The following is a 12,087-nucleotide window of genomic DNA, read 5'->3' on the forward strand; positions in this document are numbered from 1 at the left end:
CTGTCCTCCAGACTGGTGTTTAAAGTCATTAATGGAGGTGAAGCAAAATGCAATATATGTGTCCTTGATCTTGCCAACAGCCCTTTATTGCCCATAACAGCTTAGTCTGAGCTGATCTGTTCAGATGCAAAGGCAGAAGATGTGCTGTTTATCTTGCTCTTTCATGAGGCATTTGTTACTCACCATTGCCAAATACAGACCATTGGTTTGTCCCAATACCATTTCTTTCTTATATGCTATTGTAAGACGAACCACAGAGGTTTCCGTGGGGGATTTATGTTTAGTATGAAGCTGGTGTTTACAAGAGTGGATATTCAAAGTGTCAGACCAAGTAATTACTGGAATCACACTCCAAGTATAATTAACTTTGTGGTTTGTCAGCTATTATATGTGTTCTTTTCTTAAAATATATGAAGTGTTTCTTTGGACATCCTGGTCAGGTAGGAAATGGGTATCCTTGTATCCTTTCAAATATTACTGTATTAGTTAATAGAGAGGAATTGTAGCTTCTGTTGTCTTAGGGGAAAAGTTAAGTTCCAAAAATATTTTCTCCTTCCATGAACATTAGAAATTTATCTTAATGTGCTGACTTTGGCTGTGCACATTTCAAATAGATCCATTAAGGTAAAAATAGCTATTAAATTATCCAGTTTTGTAGACTACCTGGCCTGCTAAGTACCTGCAAAAAATTAATTCAGGTATTTTCTGTCTGGAATGCTTTATTATCTGATGGAGAGTGCTTTATTATCTGATAACTGCTTGGGCCGAGCTTTAGGAGAAAACATTAGAAAAATTCAGCAGTCAATGGTCTCAGGCATTTGATCTACAATTCACATGTGCCAAAACCGTTGCAAAATGAAGCAATGCAGTCAGATTTGCCACAGTCAGGGAGTGAGACAGACCACTTGAAGACCCTTTGCATTGACTTAACAATAGTGGTGATCATTTACTTGTTATTCTGGATAGATGGTTTCTGTGCTTCGGAGAGAAATTTGTTGAGTGTGGCATTTGAGGAATACCTTAGTTCATGAGTACTATTACTGGCAAAGGCCTGGAGTCCCACTCTTTTAACAAGCAAACACATTGTTTCCTTGCCGATATCCTCAGGTACTTCTCTGATATCACTGCTCTGTTACAACCCTAGTAAGTCACATCTGTATCTTGATGCAGTAAGGTCATTTGGTGTGTTTGGGAATGCTCTGTCATTGCCAAGGATTATGCTAAATAGGCTGGCAGCTCTGAAAGTAGAGTGGGAACCTCTGGTATTCAAAACATATCAAAGGAGTTTGAAAGTTTTTGCTTTCATCTCCTTTCAGCCCTATTGTTCACGTGATAGCTTTGGCTAGGACACAAGCCAAAGATGCTGGCCCCTCTTTTAGAGGAATGGAAATTGCTAAGGATTTTGGCTATGAGTCCAGCACTTAAATTCTAGCTGTTAGTACTCACTTCCTGGGTGGCAGATGACAGGCAACGGTGAATATCACACGACCATGCTGAAGGACATGGTCTGTATTTATGGGCAAGGTAGATTCAAATAAGTAGAGGAGCAAGAGAAGATGAAAATGGTGACATCATTATAGCAGTGAAGAGAGAGGGAACTAATTAAAATCCACACATCTGAGACACCAGAGGATTATTTTTGTTTTAGTCCTGTCTGATAGTAATAATAAAAATGATAATATTACGGTCCCGGCTTCAGTGAGAGAAGTGTCACTGTGTCAAATGGCATAGCTTATAAATTAAAGTTACTGATGTTTCTGACATGAGTAAAGTTTTTTCCTTAAAGAGCACCTTTTTGAAAATAGATTTATCTCTGCAAAAGCAAAAAAGCAGATTTTAATATCCTACTGTATTCAGAGATACTGTGAGGTTATTGCTGTAACTTGTTTATCATTTCATCAAGAAATGTTATTCACTGAAATGTCGGGGCCTCTTCTTGTCACAGAAATTTGTCTCTGAAATAGAAGCACAACAGGACTCCACAAACTCTGCTTTATATCTTCCCGTTCTTTTTCTCTGTTATGCTTTTCTTCCCAATCAAATGAAAAAGGTCTTTCTTCTCTAGGAGATCCTTTCCCATAAAAGATCATTTGATTACCTTAAACTTTCCATATTAGTCAAATGACTGGTTTATATCTGCATTACTACATGTGATTTTGAAAAGTTACAGCATTTTCTATTTTTGTTGTGTTTTGAGTCTGCCAGTTTCATAAATGAAGCTGTTCTTAAAGCTTTTCTTTTTTTTTTTTTTTTATAAATTGTTTACTGAGAGACACCAATCCAAAGACAAAATTAAGGGGAAGGTAAGCTGTAGATAAGTGTCCTTTGGCTTGGGTTAAGATATTTTACAAATAAAATATGGGTAATATATGTGTTACTTAAATTCCTGTAAATCCCTAACATCCATGTTGGAGCTATGTTAAATTGCAGTGGCATCATTATTACCTTTACATGTCTGTGATTGCAGCCCGAAAGTGCAGACTAGAGACAGACAGTACTAAGAAACAATAAGTAAAAGGTGATATAAAAAGTATTGTCTGGAGCAGTGGTTGCCAAACTGGAGAAGGGAAGGCTTTTGAGCTGAGGATGGCATTGAAAGATAAGCAGATAGACCTTCATACATGAAAAGTGGAGCAAGAAGTGTATTCCTTCTAAATGGCAAAATTACTTCCTGTTTTCAAAATCTGTGAGATCCTAAAAAAAGATTTGAAGAGGAAAAAGTAGGGAAGGGGGAGCTATGCAGTCTGACTCTCAGAAATGACTCAGAGTCATACAAGGCTTTTCAGAAGAAAGCAAAGTAACTTAAAAAATCCGTTTGAGACAAAGGGAGCTAAAAAAATAAATAAGCATATAAAATGAAATATTACTTAAAAAACTCACGACATTGAAGTCCTTTTTTTAATATTACCTTTAACAAGAAATGAAAGAAAAGAAAGTCTTGGCAATTAGAAGACAATTGAGATCATGTAACAACAGCTACTGTTAAAAAAACAGATTTGGGAGTGCTTGGGAAATGTAAACAGAGGGAAATAAATAATTTCAGATAATGCTTAGTCACTGAAACTCTCTAAATGTCTGACTACTCAGAAAGACCATTGGCAACTGGTATGGCATGAGAGACTCAAGAAAAGAAAAGGCATTGCCCGGTGCCAGAAGAGAAAAAAAGGGAAGAGTGATAACAGCAATTACTATACAGTAAGGACAGCAAATAGATAAAATGTACTGTGTGATAAAGCTATAGAAAAGGACACTGTGATTTTATTGTGCTCTCATGAAAGGATCAGAACACAGAGGAAAGAGATGGCAGTTTATGTCAAACTTTTTTATGACCTTTCACCCGTATTTTTCTTACTATATTGACAAATTAGAGCAACGTTTCAAAGATGAACAACAGAAATTATTGTGCTCTGGAGAAATCACTGTTAGGAGATTTAAAGAGCTACAGTAGTACAGCAGTTATACAATGACTGAGAGAAGCAAATACATGAAGAAATGACTACTTGGAAGATTTGAACAATGGGATGAAAGAAAACCAGAGATATGTCTCCTTGTAGGAAATTATGAGGTCATAGAGCATTACTATGAGTCTTTACCCTGGCAGAGACAGGTAAGGAAATTCCATAAATCTCATCCATCCTTACCTTCAGTAGGTCATATCTGTCAACATTTAGTTCAATTTAACCAGCAAATAATGTCACAGACCTCTGGAGATCAGGTATCAAGCGTAAATCCTGATGGTGAATGAAACTAAATGCTCTTGTTCCTTGTAAAATATGGACAAAATTGGTTTGGACTATTTTGTCTCTGTTTTTCAGCCTTTGAATTTTTATTTTTGTCCTTTGTGCCGGGTGCTCACACCTGTATAGCAAAATTCTTTCCTGCCTAGGATGGCAAGTATGTAGTCCAGGTTATTTCTCAAGTTAAGACTGAACATATTCTGAACTGGTAGCTGTTGAACAAAGGCAAAACTCTGTCATGGGACTTTCTGAGGTTTCTACCATATAGATGATTTTATACCGGGATGAATCTGTCTTTAGCCTTGTTATGTTTATTCCAAAAGCTTCAAAAAGACTTCTAAGTAAGAAGAATTGGCAGAATACCAGTCCAGACTTTGGACTGTGCTTGAGCACACTTTGTGCCCCATAACTGCATGACTCTTGGGGGGCAAAAGGAAGGACACTGGTGTTTCTGAATGAAAAAAAAGAAATTATATGCATGATTAGGTCAGACAGATCCACATACAAATAGAGTTTTCATGTTCCCACCTTTTAAAAAACTACTGGGAAATCCACATGCACTCCCAAATGGGACAATCTTTCTATCTCATTGTACCTCTACTGTGCAGCAGATCTGAAATTTCCCCCTTATGTGCCTAAGAAACTATTTAATGGTCTGTAAAGTTTAAGAGGTCTTGTAATGACCTCTTCACAAAGACAGTTGTTGATCTTGGCACAACTACAACCCGAGACAATGAAGCTATTATTAGTAAGGCTTTTTTACGATGTCTCATGAAATCCTATTTTTTATGCTAATTCAATTAGTCTTTTGATGTGAAAACTTAGTAACTGGCCCATAATTGAAAGATAATAATGAATATCTACGCAATAAATTAGGGGAAGTTGTCTAGCAGAGTGCCAGAGAGATCATTAAACCCTTTCCTACAGGAAATGATCTGGGAGGGAGAATTGACAGCAACTGATGACATTAAAAGATGATAGCAAGGAAGGGAAGAAGAGGAAGTGGAAGATGTGTTTAAAGGCTAAGTGAGAAAAAAAAAATAAAAAGGTAGAAGGAGATACCAAGGATGGAATTAAAAACTCCAAAACAGAACAAACAAGCAAGAAAGTGAAGCAAAATATCTGCCCAATTTTTCTTAGAAAACGAGGAAAATTAGGCTTCATCCCCTAGTTTTTAAAATTTAATGGATTTTAGTTCAGGGAAGTGTACTGGTGTTCTTTGTGATGCAAAAAATGGCAAGATTTAATACCTTGGAAGACACAAGGATGGAACAGAAAACAAATCTGATAAGTGATTGCAGTGTAGGAAAAGAGCAAAAGCAGCTTGTACAACATGAGACTGAACAGCATCAAATAACTCAGGGGAGTATAATGACTTCTTTTCTGGTCCTGTTTCAGCAGTGTGGCTGCCAGCCTTTCCAGGCACGTTGTCTTCACAGGAGACTCACAGACAGGAAAGCTTCAGTTAGGAAACAGGAGAAATCATAGAAATAGAAGGCTGATCGACTTGAAATAAAATTTTTCAAGAGTTGATAGTCCTGAGTACTGGCTTTCAAAGAAGTCAGTAATTTCAGGCCGTATTTAACTTGGTTGGATGCAGCAGTTATTCTGAGAAGGCCTGTTACTGAATTCATGTGATGGAGTGACATTTTGGCCTCTTTGATTTATCAGTAGATAAGATTTCATACTTGATATATTTGCAGATAAATGATTCTAGATGATTTAGAGTTATCCTAGAGTTTTTAACAAGTAATTAAATTAAATGAAGTATAGTCATTGACCTTGACTTTCTTTGTTATTATATCTGCAATATTTTGAGACCAAGCAGCCTCCTAGAAAGGAATATGTCATACCTCATGTGACATCTAACCTGGACTGAGCAAAGTGGCAGAAAATGCCCTTTCAAAAGATAATCCTGTCCTGACAGATGGATGGAGTAGATAGATAATAATAATAATACTTTTATTGATATATGATCTGCTTATAACAGATAATAGCTCTTTTTGGTTTTAATTTATCTGAGTCTTACAGTTCAATATAATAGAGCTATTGAAGAAGCAGAGGATTGCACAGGAAGTCCTGAGGACAGAATTAGGCCCTTTTATTCTATCCTGCTTCTTTGGTTCAGTTTGTGCACCCCTCTCATTATTAAGAGTGTTTAAATTCAGTCATATTCAGGCAAATCCTTCTCATCTTGGACACAAGGATTTCAAGCCTGAAAACACTATATCCAAAAACAAAAGTTTTTTTAATCAATTTTTAGAAATAAAAATGCATTAAAAAAATTGGCAGTGAGCTAAAATATCAGTGTTTCAATGAAAATCAAATTTCTTTTAAAATGTTTCAGTATCTGAAAGCAGCATGATATGGTGTAAGGTAAACATATGCAAGTATTCTTCCCAGGAATGCCAAGGCAGTGGAAGGATTAAAAAAAAAAAGGTTTATTTCAGATGCAAGGACCACTTTTTTACAATGCGGCACATCAGATTTTCAGGGACTGAATGCAATGCCCCACCTTCTCCAAGGCTTCTTGTATCTTCTCTCTGTCCTCTCCAGCCCTCTCTGGCCCAAAGAGGCCTTATACATGTCTGCAAACATGTTAATCTTTCTGCATACCACAGAGAGAGAGAGAGAGCGCTGCTCACAGCTGCCCGCTGCAACTTTCTCTGAAGTGCAGAAGGAGGAAAAAAACACCACCATCTAACCCGTTTGAAAAGGCATTTTGCGTTTTTTCTAAGTGAAGCAAGTTCTAGCTTCCTGTTACAAATTCTTGCTCGATTGCACATATCCCTACACATGGGCTAATTTAGTTGTAATTTTTAAGCCTTTAAAGCTGCACTAGATATGTGCTCGTTGTCAGTCCCCCAGAAGAGTCACATCCATTTTTCACAGAATATATACATGTATATACATGTCAATAGTAGATCAGAGAAAACAATTGTGAGTCATGATGGAGGAAAAGGAACTGTTGACTCTGCATTTCTGTCGGTTTAATGATCCAGAGAACAGAGATGTGGTTGGAACATGAAGTCTGGAAGACTTAGAGTTGATCAGCTTTGCTCTCAGGTTGTTCACATTGCTAGTAAAGCTTTTATTGGAAATAAATGAGTATTAGAAACTAGAAAGTACAGTATGTGCAACCTTATGAATTGTATGAATTTTCTCCTTTGTTGTTTTTAATCAAATATACTTGCTTGAATTGTTGAGCTACTGTTACAGCAGAGAGGATCTAAATATATATGGTCTTAAGAAGTTAAATCTTAAGAAGTTAATTCTTAAGCAGCTAATGTCTAAGCTTTTTAAGTTTCCTAATCATGGCTGTAGAGTCCGCATATAATAAAAAAAGCTGAGGAAAAGGAAGTGAATAGAAATCTTTTTATTGATCGTATCAAATTCCAGGAAAGGAGGGAAGAAATCCTAACTTTCAATTGTTTGAGGTGTCTTACCCAGCAATTCAATACCTTTTGATTCACAAGTAGAAGTACATTTTAAAAGAAGTATTGCGATGACATTTGAGCCTCGGATTGTAAAATCTCACTCTATCATTCCGTCAGAGCGTGCCATTTACCAGCTTTTCTGAATGGAATGTTCTGCCTTGTTTGTGTTGCAAAGTTGCATTGTAAATAAGCCATATGGAAGCAGCTGGATTATCTTCATCTGAGGCATCCTTGGTACAGCTATATAAACTGGCTCATTCTGAGGTGCCTGTGAGTGGACTTGGAAATTCAGAGTGAAGAGATGCTATCCATAAGTAGATGACCTAAACCAGAGACCTCAGCTAACCTCTTCTGCTCTAAGTAACATAACAGCTACTTGTGAGAGTGCTCAGTGGCATGTGATGTAGCCACTGTATCTATACACGCTGATGTGAAATGGACTCAGCACTGCTTTAAGAGGAATGTTGGCAATTAAAATGTACCAGACTGCTCAAAAATTGGCTCATCTTTAGAACTTTTAAAACAATCTGATGAGAACTTCTTTGGAGTCCTTAGGAGTTATGCTTAGAACAACCCAAATATCTTTGGGTGTAATAACATCTGTTTGCCATCTACAGTATTTAAGAAAATCCATTTAAACTAAGGAGCAAACTGTCTGGCCTGATGAACCTGCTAAACCCTGCCTTTGCTGCAATATGTTCCGAAAGAAAGGGTTACCTGAGATAAACTTGGCCACCTGGTCCTGGTGCAGCTGTGAGGGCTTTGGCTGTGCCACCCCCAGACCCTTCAACCATGGCCCATCTCAGCCACACCAGTACACATCCCCTTATTAAAGCCCCGTTTTGCCTTTGCTGTTCCAGTTGAAATTCTTGTTTCCCTGGGAGATTTTCCTGATTAAATGCTCAGGGTCCTGCTGATGTGTGCAGTTCTATTCTGCTGAGTCTTCCCTAGCACAAACATCTCACACAGTTTTAAAGCAGAAGGCACTCTATTTTACCATAAGGTAAAGGTTAAGACTACTTAGCAAAGAAATTCCCAGAGCAAAGCTTTCGCGATGTAGATGCGATTGCAGTTATAATTTTATGAGTATTTTAAGCCCTGTAACTTTTACTATAAGAAACATGCACACCAAGGATCAGATCACAAAAGAAAGATTTTTGCAATTGCTTAGAAGCTTATAGAAAATATTTTAAAAATAACTGTATTTGTATCTAAAAATTAACTATATTTGGGCAAAAAGATAAAAGATAGCATTTCCAAAAATAATCCCTGCATGTATCTGGGATGGATAATATTTAATAAAGAATCAGTGGTCCCATTTTTGGAAGACAAGTGCTTATGTTTAAGCATGGCCCCCTTAAATTTGAAATAATTGTCCATTCATTTCTTAATTTCATGAAAATTAGGGGAAATAAGAACACTTTTAAAAACTGCATTGATCTTAGTAAAAACACTAGTGATTTCAGAATGATTACATAACATCTACTCCAGTGTCAATATTCCAGAAGCCCTAGATGCTGGATCAGATCCTGAAGTGCTTGATTATTATTTTTATGCACTGTAATCAATAGGAATGTTACTTGCATTTAGTACTTTGTTGGCACAGTCAGACTAAAGCATATTTGATTGCTGAAAAAGACAGAGGAAAACAATCTAAGTTGGGAAGCTGTAAGATTGAGAAATGCCTTTTAAAGTACAGTGAGCTTATCCTTCTCTAGTGAAATGAATAGCACTGTGAGATGACAGTTGCCTTATTTCGGGATATAGTCAGAATAAAAGATTATTCATTTGTTGTAGACAACATAATGTTAATAAAACTTACCTGATTCTGTCATTCTGCTTTTGTTGTTAGCCTTTGTCATTGTTCTTTCAAAAGGTAATTACATTTAGAGAAATTAAGAGTCAATCAAAGCATTTCACATTTTAAAACACTTGGACAAAAAAGCAAACCACAGGCCATACTTCAAATCTTTAATTGGTGCAATATATGAAGATTAACACTCAGTACTTGAGCTTAGATAAAATGGCCAGGTTTAGGTATAAGAATGCTTTAGCTAAAAAGCAGCCTTATTTAAATAGGTGGTAAGAACAGCTTAAGCTTACAGGGGGTGTGAGCACAGAAGTCAGTTGTGCAACACAAAAAGCGTCTTCTGACATGAATAAGTAACTGCTTGTGTGAATAAGCATTAAGGCTGGAGGATAAAGATCTTACCCTTCCTTTCAGGAAGGAGTTCTCCATCCTATTTCTATCTTCTTTAAGAACTCAATAAAGCCATCCAATAAACTGTAAAAGCATAACCTTTACTCTCTCTTACTTAATTTAACCCCTTTCTAATATAGGCAGCTTTTGCTCTGTTTTGGCTTGTATTCTTATTTCTTTTATTTCCCCACACACACACTTTTTACTTGTAAATTGTTTTTGCTCAGTTGTCATTTCTATTCTTTGCTTAAAATAGTGACAAGAATCTGTAATTACAGTGATGGAATAAAGTTAAGAGAAAAAGTAATGAAAAAGCAGTATTAATTCCCCCCAAAATTGTTGGGCTAAGCCAGTTTCTAAGAAGGAATCCTTTAAATTTCTCATGGATAAAACAAATGGTAGGTTTGTGTTGGTAAATTAGCTCTTGGATACATATTGCCTGTGAGTTTTCTGGGTGCAGGAGTGTTGGCTCACTGCCTGGAGCAGCTGGGGACACGAAAGGGTGGTTGAGGGCTGCACTTCCCGCACTGACCCCCAGAGATGTACTTAACTGCAGTGGGACCTGTTCAGATGGGCTGTGAGAGAAGTGTGAGAGGTTCAGATTACTCCTCTCCTGTGCTGTATCTACAGAGCAGTTGTGAGTTTTAAGCAAGGAGCTGACCTAAGGGGTCTCTCCTGCTAAAGCATCTGTGAAATGATGAGGAACCAAGAGGTCAACAGATGCTTGATGATGATCACAGAGCTCTTATTGAGGGTTGGTTTAAGCCTTCTGGCATATAAGATGGTGGTCAGCAGTGAGCTTTGATACATGTTTGTATCACTCTTTGCTAATACAAAGGCGTGTGGGCAGTCTGTTCAACAGAAAGCAGTGTCCTTTCTGAGTCTACTCATGGTACAGTGTGTGCATATGGCAGAGTACAGGAGCTATGTTTCACTCTTCCTGTAGCACAGCAGCGCTCTCTCCTCACCATGGAATCCCAGGCACCAAGAGTGTAATTGGCTCTTGCCTGTGGGTGGAATGGGGGAAACCTGCCTGACTGTTCCTTGTACAAGAACCACTCTTAGGTTGACTGTGTTGCTTGAGTTCACATTTCACATCCATTTTTAGGGCTCTCTAGAAAAAAACAACACTCTCAGACACAGATATAATTATGCATTACTATGTTTAAATGCAAACTATTGTTGACAGAGATGATTAGCATGCTTTACTCTTGATACTGAATAAAGGTGGATATTACATTTCATGGGTGTATGTTCACACAAATTAAATTTGAACTGGCAAAAACTCTTGAAGAGGGAGAAAAACTCCACCTAGATTAAGGATTTAATAAGAGCATATATCCTGAAACTATGAAAGACAGGACCATACTATTCTCTAATTTATATCAATAAAAATTAGTGTTCTATAAGATTTTTCATTGTATATATGGGATTATTGTCCCTATATACTCTGCTTAAATTTTGATGCTTAAAAAATGCCATTTTGGCCACCAGAGGGCAATAATTTCTTCTGTTCCTCAACACCAGTAGGAATTTTTTTTGAGTAAGAATCCGATGTAAATATAACCCCCTGACATTTTTGAGCTTTGTAGTATGTACACTTTCACCTCTAAGTTCAAAACTAGCTGCTCTTCGTAGTGACTCAGAATTCTTAACTTGTGGTAGTTAATTAGTGTATGTGAAGAAACTTTGGTCTTTTCAGTTCGTAGTTCAACAGGATAGTTGGTTCTATTCTAGGAGGTCTTTTAAGATCAGATGAAAACGTTTATGGGAAAATTAGAAAAAAAAACATTAAAAAATAGCTTTTCAAGATTTAAGGACTAAAAATATCTGTTTCTTGGTTTCCGTTTTCATTAGCATTTACATTTATTTCTCTGTCTACACACAAACATCTAAGCTCTCGATGTTTAGACTGAATAGATTTCATTTTTACAAGAAACTGTCATAAAATTCTTTTCATATGTGATATCTGAATGTGAGTTAATTTGAATAAGACCTCTATTGTATGCTGCTCATGGAGTTACTTTTTCTAACTGGATTTAGAGACATTATCATATCTTACGATTAAAATTTCAGTAGAATGAGCTAGAAGCTATTCAGGGGAAAAGTATTGAAGGATGTTGTCTCTGTCTTCTAAACAAATTTCATGCGAAAATGAAGATTTAGTAGACAAGCTGCCTAATTGCTGGCTTTTTGGCCACAGAGCTCCTAGAGATATTGTTCAATAACTGGGGTCAACAGATTAGCAGCTTTTTCAGGTTTTTAAAGTTTTATGAAGTATTTTCGGTGAAGACACTCATAAAACACTAATGGTTTAATCCTGACCAAGGTTTATTCATCTTGGCGTATTTTGCAGAGTTTCTGAGTGGTCAGCTATCCCACTGTGGTGATCAGGCTCCCAAAAATCAGGCCGCTTGTCTGAAGTGGAGCACACATATGGATGCCCTTTGAGATAGAGCCTTAGTATTTGGATGGAATTATGAACTTGAGCTATGTGGAATAGATATAATTAAGACCATCAAGATTTCTCCAGTATGCCCCTACCTTTTCTATTTGCACCATCTACCAGAACCTCTAGACAGAAGGGAGGAGTGTGTCTGCAAGAGAAAGAAGCTTTAGCATCTGTTTCAGAGCAGATGCTCAGCATCATGTGCTGCCCAAATTAGCTGGCCATCAGCCTCAACCTTGCTGGAGTCATCTCCTGCCCTAATAT

At 37.1% G+C, this 12,087-nt stretch overlaps 1 protein-coding gene across 4 annotated transcripts in view; it reads left to right on the forward strand.

Moving 5' to 3' along the window:
* The window catches only part of GRM8 (glutamate metabotropic receptor 8), a 328,287-nt gene that overhangs the window by 27,684 nt on the left and 288,516 nt on the right, over positions 1-12,087 (forward strand). The window lies entirely within an intron of this gene.

The sequence above is a fragment of the Empidonax traillii genome, unplaced genomic scaffold (assembly GCF_003031625.1).
Source record: "Empidonax traillii isolate 1590-97213 ecotype Southwest subspecies unplaced genomic scaffold, ASM303162v1 scaffold110:size1153230, whole genome shotgun sequence".
In the NCBI taxonomy this organism is placed as follows: Eukaryota; Metazoa; Chordata; class Aves; order Passeriformes; family Tyrannidae; genus Empidonax; species Empidonax traillii.